This window comes from Nelumbo lutea, chromosome 2 (assembly GCF_056320005.1).
Source record: "Nelumbo lutea isolate HS-2025 chromosome 2, American lotus-T2T, whole genome shotgun sequence".
Taxonomy (NCBI): Eukaryota; Viridiplantae; Streptophyta; class Magnoliopsida; order Proteales; family Nelumbonaceae; genus Nelumbo; species Nelumbo lutea.
In genome coordinates, this window is record NC_142685.1 from 44,647,564 (window position 1) to 44,656,805 (window position 9,242).

General features: G+C 41.1%; 1 non-coding gene across 1 annotated transcript; it reads left to right on the forward strand.

Moving 5' to 3' along the window:
* The first annotated feature begins 9,130 nt into the window (after positions 1–9,130).
* TRNAP-AGG (transfer RNA proline (anticodon AGG)) lies at positions 9,131–9,202 on the forward strand. Its single transcript has one exon. It is a non-coding gene; the product is annotated as a tRNA-Pro (tRNA).
* The last annotated feature ends 40 nt before the right edge of the window (positions 9,203–9,242 follow it).

The following is a 9,242-nucleotide window of genomic DNA, read 5'->3' on the forward strand; positions in this document are numbered from 1 at the left end:
ATCCAAAGTCTGCAAATTTAAGAAGCATTGTAAAAGGTCTGGGTCGCCATCGGGGATGACTGCAAATTTAGGAAGCTAAATACATTGGTTGCCGTTAGAGGTGTAAATCAGGCCGTGCCGCTTGTGGCCCGACACAAACTTGGACTGGCCCAACCCAGCCCAACACGACAGTCCATGGGCCGTGTTAGGCCCGGCACTACCATGTGGGCCATGCTAGGCCTAAGGTTTTAGGTCCACGGGCCGGCACAACCCAACCTGCAGTATAGCCCATGTATATATTATATATATTTATATAATATTATATAAATTATAATAATATATAGTATATAATATATATTTGTTTTATTATACTAATTTATTTAATTATTACATATATAAGCAATTTTATACATAAAATTCATATAAAATTAAAATTTTAAGTTTTTTGTCAAATTTTTTTAAATGCATAGCTTTAGCCCAATGGCCTATGGCACGACACGGGCCCACACAGACCTGGGCCGTGGGCCGTGCCGAGCTGGCCCCCAAAATTTTCACCAGGGAGGGCGGCACGACCCACTTTATACCTCTAGTTGCTATCGGTTGGAGAGGGAGAGAGAAAGTGAAAAGGGTTTGGGTCGGTGTGGGCGTGTAGCGAGTAGCGGTGGCAACGAGCCGAGCTTTTCACGAGCTGCTCGAGCTTAGCTCGATTTCAATCGAGCTTGAGCCCAATTCACTAGCTCGATTATTAAACGAGCCAAGCTCGAGTCGAATATATATATATATATATATATATATATGTGTGTGTGTGTATATATCTAATAATAATAAAATAATATTTAATAAAAATATTATTTCTTAATTTTTTAAATATCAAATAACAAATATTTTTTTAATTTTATAAAATATTTTTCTCAAAATCGATATCAAACTTATGAATTTTTAACTCGAACCAAGATCGAGCTCAAGGTTCTGGTTCGAACCAAACTTGAACCTAGTACTATTTGACTCAGCTCGAATCCACCCCTTGTGGCGAGAGAGAGGAGCAGAAGTAGAATAGAAGAAATGAGAAGCTAATAACATTTGATCCACCTCGCATGTTTCAAGGACGCATGGCACGTTCTCATACTGCATGAACGGTGCACATATGAACTCTTGCCCTGATAGAAGGACTCCCAAAATCAACCTAAAGTTTTTAACGGAGCATCACCTATCATTACTCAAGTAGATATTAACCACAACTGATTAATTAAATCGACCAAATCTCTTACATGTTTTGTTCTATTTGCAACGGGGGAATCAGGTTGGGAATAAACCAAGCAGATTGGTCCCCTGGGTTTACAAGCAAAGCCCAACTCCAACCATCTGACCATGTGAGTATAACGAATAAAAATTGAGATGAGAGAATCTCGTAAGGTCCCTCAGAATTATCACTTACCGCACTCTAAAGGAATGATCGCCTCTCAACAGACAAGAGCGAGCTCCCATCCTTATCAAGGCTCGGAAGGTGGAACGTATATATTCCGGAGCTCTTTTTAATGTTCAATGTATTCAAGAGGTTTAAACATGAAATTCATAGGACTTTGTTTTAGTTTATTTTGTAATAGGGGACGCTCTCCGTTTATTTTTCTCCCAATTTATCCTTTCTGACGTCTCTTTCAACAACATAAGAGTAACAGGCTAGGTCCCAAAATCAACCTAAAGTTTCAAAATATTTCTTGATCTAAACCTAGTTTCAGTTGAATTTTGAGTGTGGTTGTTGTAGAGCTAATGAAAAATATGTTGGAGACCGTTGCCGAACTCAGCGGGTCGATTGTTTCCTGGTTCTAAAAGAATAACACATGCCTCAGATCGCAACCTAAACTTTCAATCCTCAAACACTAAAACTTGAAAAGAACTAAAACAAGTTCTTCAGTTCACAACACAAACGGATCAAAACATAAAAGAGGCACAAAAACTAATGAACTAAAAAAGGAAGTGCTTCGGCAGGAAGAGAGCAAAATAGAAACTCCCCTCCCCCCCCTCCTCCCCCCCCCCCCCCCCCCCCCCCGCCGCCAAAAAAAAAAGTAAGCATAAATGAATGATTACTATTTTGAAAGTTTGGGTGTTGCAAAATGGGGATTGTTTTGCTCTCTTCGGCAGGAAGAGAGCAAAATAGAGAGAAGGCCAAAACATGTTTTGAAAGTTTTCAAAATGGGGATTATTTTACCAGTGGTCGGTTGCTTTGGTTCAGTTTCAAAGAGGAAGATTATGAATGTTTTTTTTTTTTTTTTTTTTTCCTGAACGGTAGTTTTGGCATTTAAAAAAAATAATTGCACATGCCATCATGTGGTCAAATAATTGATGGTCAGTTAATGGCAGGGACCAACTTGACACTTTTTGAAAGTTTGGGTGTTGCAATGACATGTTTGAAAGATCAGGTACTAACTAGACACTATTCCCAAAGTTCAGGGCATTAAAGTGGAATTTTTCCTAAAAATTGTTAAGATGCACATAAATCTTAAGATTTTTTTTTCTGAACGGTAATTTTGGCATTTAAAAAAAATAATAGCACATGCTATCACGTGGTCAAATAATTGATGGCCAGTTAATGGCAGGGACCAGCTTGACAGTTATTGAAAGTTTGGGTGTTGCAATGACATGTTTGAAAGTTAAGGTACTAACTTGACACTATCCCCAAAGTTCAGGGTATTAAAGTGGAATTTTCCCAAAAAATTGTTAAGATGCACATAAATCTTAAGAATTTTTTTTTGTTTAATTTTTTTATCAATAACAATAATCCATTTGATTAATAAAAAATATAGTAATAGCACTCTAGAGAGAGATAAAAGGGTTTAACTTTCTCTAGGAGAACAACAAAGAATAAATTATATAACAACCAACACATTTGATTGAAGGGATGAGAGATCCATCATATGGACGTTCGAATCTTGTGGAATAGAATGGGTGAATTTCAAAAATTTTATCTTCATCATACTGTAATTGTATTCCTTAATTTAGAAAAATCATATTTTTCAATGATCAATCTTGAACCAAGAACCGAACCAGATATGAACAAATAATTGTATGAGAGGGATATACCTGATACGGATAAACAATATCTCCCAATGAAGGTGTTCACGCCCAATGAAGGAACCAAATACTGCTCCCACTGAAGATGGCGCAGTGTAAGATGGAGCAAAATCAACAACGTTCTTCAAAAGAACCAGATCCTTCGCAAGAATCAGTCGGACAACACGTGAGCACGACTTCCAATCAGCCCTTTCACAAAGGACTGATATCAAGATCCAATATTGATCACTCCCACTAAGAATAGGAAATCGAACTCGCATAAATGGCGGTAGCAGGAAGAAGGCGGCAAGAAAGAATTTTCACTGAGGTACTGAATTCTTTCTATCGTGATTTCAGCTCTAAAGAGAATGTGAATATGAATCTCTCTAAAGTCTGCCGCCCCTCCTCCTTTTATAAGCTTAAAGGGATCAGCTCCTAATTTCATTAGGAGTTGCTGATCCAAATCATATTTGGATCAGAATTCCCTTTAAGTGATAAGGGTAAACCCTTATCTTATCTGCAGATTAGATCAACCATTTCCTAATCTCATTAGGAGGTTTCTAAATCTGCTAATCTAATATCGTAATTCGCCCCTCATTTAACTGCTCAAATCAGCCCATATCGAATTGGGCTTTAGGCCCAATAAGAATATGTGCACTTAGCATTCCAAACTGCTACCCAGTTGGATTTCCTTGTATGACGTGGGACCCAAACATTGATCTACACATCAGCCACATGGGTTCAGCCCAGCCTTTGTTACAAGGCCTGGCCGAATACACTGTTATGGACAGTGCACCCCCTGAAACCCATCACATGGGCTCTATGGGTCCAACACTTACCCTAAGTGGTCATTGGGCCAAGCCACCTTGTAAAACCCAGGGACTGTGGGCAAATGCAAGATTAGCCCATCAGGTATTACCCTCAATGGTCTTACATTTAACCTCTCAGCCCACAATGATCAAACACTGCCCGACAAGAGAGGACATCTCCCTCGGCTGTAAGGAACAATGTTGCACTCTCTACTCACATGGATCCCGGGAATTAAAACATTTTGCAAACGTTTAGAAACCGTAATATACATTAAATTTCAATGATTGAAATCGATTGCCGGTAATCTTGGTTCCCGTCAGAGAGAGTGCATCCCTGATCATTACCTTTGTCCGACAAAGGGGTTGATCCTGTCACTATGATCACCCACTCAAATGAATTATCGGACTGTCCCAATATATCCAGGTTTTGACCCCCGCTAAGGATCTCACTGATTGGCATATCAAAGACAGCCCAATCCGACACCTAGTGTAGTATCATAATTGAGTCTAGGGGTCAGGTGTAACTTTTCGGTTTTGCCCATCAATCTCCAAGGTCCAGGGCAATACTAGAAATCTAGTCCAGTTCCAAAATTCAATTAATCTTACACTGCATGTGCCTTGGGTCTCACCCTGGCGGATGAGACAGGTCACCCCAACATTTGGCAGCAAACCAGTGTCAGCCTTGGCAAGATAAATCTCCCCAGAGTTATCAAATGGCTGTGAACATTCTAAACTAACATGAGTCTCATAAGTGTCCAGTTTAAGAGTATTACACAGAAACACACCACATGAACATTAATCAAATATGTACTTTATTCATTTACAATAAATTCATAATATACATAATTCTGATTGGAGCTAAGGGCATACAATTGTCTAACATTGATCCCTTCCCACCCCCTTGCTTTGCCAAGGCATCTTGTTGTTCTCTTAACCCATTGAGATTGGATTTCCATCTCTCCAGTTAGCCACTTAATTTCCCTCCTCTTATTAGCAAATTTCTAGTCAATTCTTTTTATGTAACCCACTTAACACTAGCTCTGAGTCCCCTTAAACAACTAACTTTTGTACATTCAGCTCATTAATCTTTCTTATCCCCTCTGGTATAGCATATATCTTGGCTTTAAGAGAGTCCCTAACCCTAATGGGACTTGAATACATTGCAAGCACCCTCCCATCATCCTCTCTGGAGACCCTTCGTACTCTTGATGAACCTATATTTCCTTCACTACTACCATCAAAATTTAGCTTTGTAAAGCCAATGGTGGCTACATAGGACAAACAAAAGATCGAGCATGAGCAGAATTTGCCACCTCCATCAAGCAATTCGGCAACATGTCTTTAGTAACATAAACAAACAGGTCCAAGGATTTAAGTCATTGTGTCACCCTAGTTGTTATTACTTCAACAAGGATTTCTTTACTTCATTCATTTTTTGAAAGAAAAAGTTATGACATTCCTTTCCTCTCATAGGGTCCAGCAAATAGCATCCCTCATAGATATCCACATAACCCTTCCCCTTTTGTTTGGCCATCGGAGGAACAAAGAGCTAAACGAGCATTGGATATTTAGCAATGGGGCCCACCAACAACCAAATAAGGAAAGAAAGTAGTCTCAAAGATCAACAACAAAGGGACAATAAATTAATAAGTGGTAGGAGCTTTCACCATTAGCCTTCAAAGAGAGCTAGGGTCCATAGTCTCTTATCCCTCTCAAAGGGGTCCAACACCACCCGATTCAATATCTGAACCAAATTCAAGACATCTTCAACCTCTGCATCCCTTAGGCCTCTTCTAAACCCCAAAATCCAATCAAAGGTACCTTGCCTTTGATTAGCTTGCCTTTATACCTGGAGAGGGGAAATAATGAGGGGAATTGTTTTTTCAAAGGTACTTCACCCACCCAAATGTGCTCCCAAATTTTTACCTGATTTTCAGAGTAGGTGTCACACCTGGCATAATGCAGACAAAGAAGGAAAAAAATGGAAAATATTGATTTCCAATGAGAGGCACCATCATGCTTTGCCAAAGTTGTAGAGTCTCAGTCATCATCTGCCTAACCATGAATACTTAGTGATGTAACCGTTTTCGGTCACGTACCAATGTTTTGTGATGTAAATTTTTTTTGGCTAAGTACCTCGTTATTTGACCCGGTGGTGACGTGCCTTAGTGACGAGCTACATGGTGGCGAACTGTCCGGTAGCAAACTGCCTAGTGGCGAATTGCCTGGCGAGGATCTACCTGGTGGTGAACTCCCTTCTAGGTGGCCTGTGACTTAGAGAATGGTGGAGATCCCTGGTGAAGTGCAACCCGACTACCCTCTGCATGAGGTGGTCTTCTTTCCTTTGTAGGCAGTGAAAGCTGAGATACATGCGAGAACTCCATCTTTTCCTCCTCTTTGTAGGCGGCGGGAGCTGAGGAACTTGCGGGAACTCCATCATTTCCTCCTCTTTGTAGGCGACGGGAGCTGAGGGACCTGCGGGAACTCCATCTTTTCCTCCTCTTCGTAGGCGACGGGAGCTGAGGGGCCTGCGAGAACTGAATTAGAGGACCCGGGGGTATTTTCCCGACAGGGGCTCTCTGACGCTTAAGTTGGCACTCTGATTGTAGAGAGCTTCGAAGAAAATATTGGAGAAATGAGAGAGCTAGAGAGCAGGGATTACCTCCACCCTTTTTTCCATCCCCTCCCCTTTGGGGGATGAGGTCTTTATATACCGGAGTCCTCGTGGGTTAGGTGGGTGAAAATCTTCCAAACGGTAAGATTCGTCATATCCCGTCAAAACTGGGGTACGGTGGTGAACTCCTCGAGGTCGTCAGGCTAGCATTTGTGTCAGGCGGCCAGGTTGGCGCCTGGGCCAAGTTGTCAGGGCAGTGCCTGCGTCAGTCGGCGGGTCGGTGTCTGGGCCAGGTTGTCAGGTTGGCGCTCGTGTCAATCGGCGGGTCAGTGTCTGGGCCAGGTCGTCAGGCAAGAGATCTTCCTGCGATATGCCAAACTACTCCTGTACCGAGCTTCTCTACAAGTGACGAGCTGCCTAGGGCGAGCTGCCTATGGCGAGCTACCTGTGGCGAGCTGCCCATGGCGAGCTGCTTGTGGCGAGCTGCTTATGGCGAGCTGCCTTTGGCGAGCTGCTGCCTATGCCTGTGGCAAGCTACCTATGGCGAGCTGCCTGTGGCGAGCTGCCCATGGCGAGCTGCTTGTGGCGAGCTGCTTATGGCGAGCTGCCTTTGGCGAGCTGCTGCCTATGCCTGTGGCAAGCTACCTATGGCGAGCTGCCTGTGGCGAGCTGCCCATGGCGAGCTGCTTATGGCGAGCTGCCTTTGGCGAGCTGCTGCCTATACCTGTGGCAAGCTACCTATGGCGAGCTGCCTGTGGCGAGCTGCCTATGGCGAGCTACTGCCTATGCCTGTGGCAAGATGCCTATGGCAAGATGCCTATGGCAAGATGCCTATGGCGAGCTGCCTGTGGCAAGCTGCTTGTGGCAAAGTGCCTTTGGCGAGCTGCTTGGAGGCCATACTTAGTTGGCACGAGGTGCCACATGTCACAATTCCACTGGAGGGCCGAATCTACCCTCACCTTTCAATCCCCACAGCCATTTCCCCAACAAAACTTCATTTTTTTTTCAATTGTTATTTAACCCTAACACTCCATCAACCATACTTTGTTATTTAATTGTGACATCAAAGGTTTGCACATTTGACCCAAATGCTTGAACTGCAAACCCTCTTTTTTTTTTGAGTTCTTATTTTGTTTTATAAAATCCGATTGTTTAACTGTGACGTCAAATGTTGGCACATTTGACTTAGAGGCTTTGACTGTGACCTACCACTAGTCATAAGTAGAAAAACATGCTTGGACAATTGCTAACCAAGGATAATTCCACATATGGACTTTGTTTCATGTGTTGACTTCCCAACATGCACCTTCTTTTAGGACCTCTTTGCCTCCTTAAAGGTTTTGCCAACCCCAATATCACTTTTTTCTTAATCCTGTTATATAGGAAAATTTTGCCTTTTAGGTATTTTTCTTTGATGACCCTACCCATAGATTGTTTTATTAAGTGCAAACTCTCCATGCTTGTTTAGCCAAGAGAGCCAAATTGAAATAGTAAGGCTTTCTAAACCCTAGCCTTCCATTTTTTTTTTTTTTTTTGTTTTTGTTTCTACTAATTGTTTCCTAATTTATCCAAGCTAACTTCTTTATATTTTTGGAGGAACCCCACCGGAATTTTATCAATGCTTTTGCCATTTGTGAGCATACTTTATTTGGAATGAGGAAAAAGGACATTGTATAAGCAGAGATGGCAACAATTATAGATCTAAAGGACTTCCTTTCCTCCTTGGGATAGAAGCAATTCATGCCACCTAGTTGTTTTTTGCATAATTTATATCAATTAAATGAGAAAATATGTTATTTTTTGTTCTGTCAATGGCAGTTGGGAGTCTTAAATAAATAGAAGGGTTATATTTCTTTTTCATTCTTAGACTCCTAGCCATCATCTTCTACAATATAAGATGCATATTTTTGTTAAAGAAAATCTAAGATTTCTCATAATTTACTTCTTGGCCTGAAGCCCCCTCATACCGGTGCATTGTTTCCAAAAAAAACTGGCCTTCAATAGGGTCTACCCTAGCAAGGTTCTAAATATCAACATGGGCTGATACACCATGTGTTGGTGCTTTTTTTTCTATGTTTGACTTTTTTTTTCCCAATATTGGTTCAGAGGGACTGGTTTAAGGCCCGATTATCCTCTGAACCATTGGTTGATACAACCCCTGTAGGGGCATATTGGGAAGCCACTATTATAATACGTATTGGCCGATATGGGCTGATACATATCAATACTTTGAATCTTGTACCCTAGTGAATAAATATTTATGATATGCAAAAAAAAAAAAAGTGAAATCATGGACAGTCTCTTGTCAGTCTAATACCTGCGATTTTCTTATGCAATATATACAAGATTATGGAGGTTAGCTGGCAAAGCTTTAGAGCAATACAAGAAGAGATAGGGGATCACCATTAAACACTTATTTATTTCCAAAAAACTCATGTCAAAAGCAATATCCATCCAAACAAAAAATGCTTCATGGTTCATGCTTTTATATCCTAAAAAACACAAAACACAAAAGTAAAAGCTCATCCAAAAACAACCTAAATTCCTCAAGTTTATGAGAAACAAAATAAGAAAAATCAACTTAAATATGCATGGTGAACAAAATATCATCACCGTAAAAAATCACGGTAATAACCTTGTCTTATGATTTAAAGGAACAAAACCCTTTGTAATAACGAGTGGGCATTTGGTCTAGTGGTATGATTCTCGCTTAGGGTGCGAGAGGTCCCGAGTTCAATTCTCGGAATGCCCCTTACTTTCGTAATTATAGTATCTTTTTTAATTATATCTAA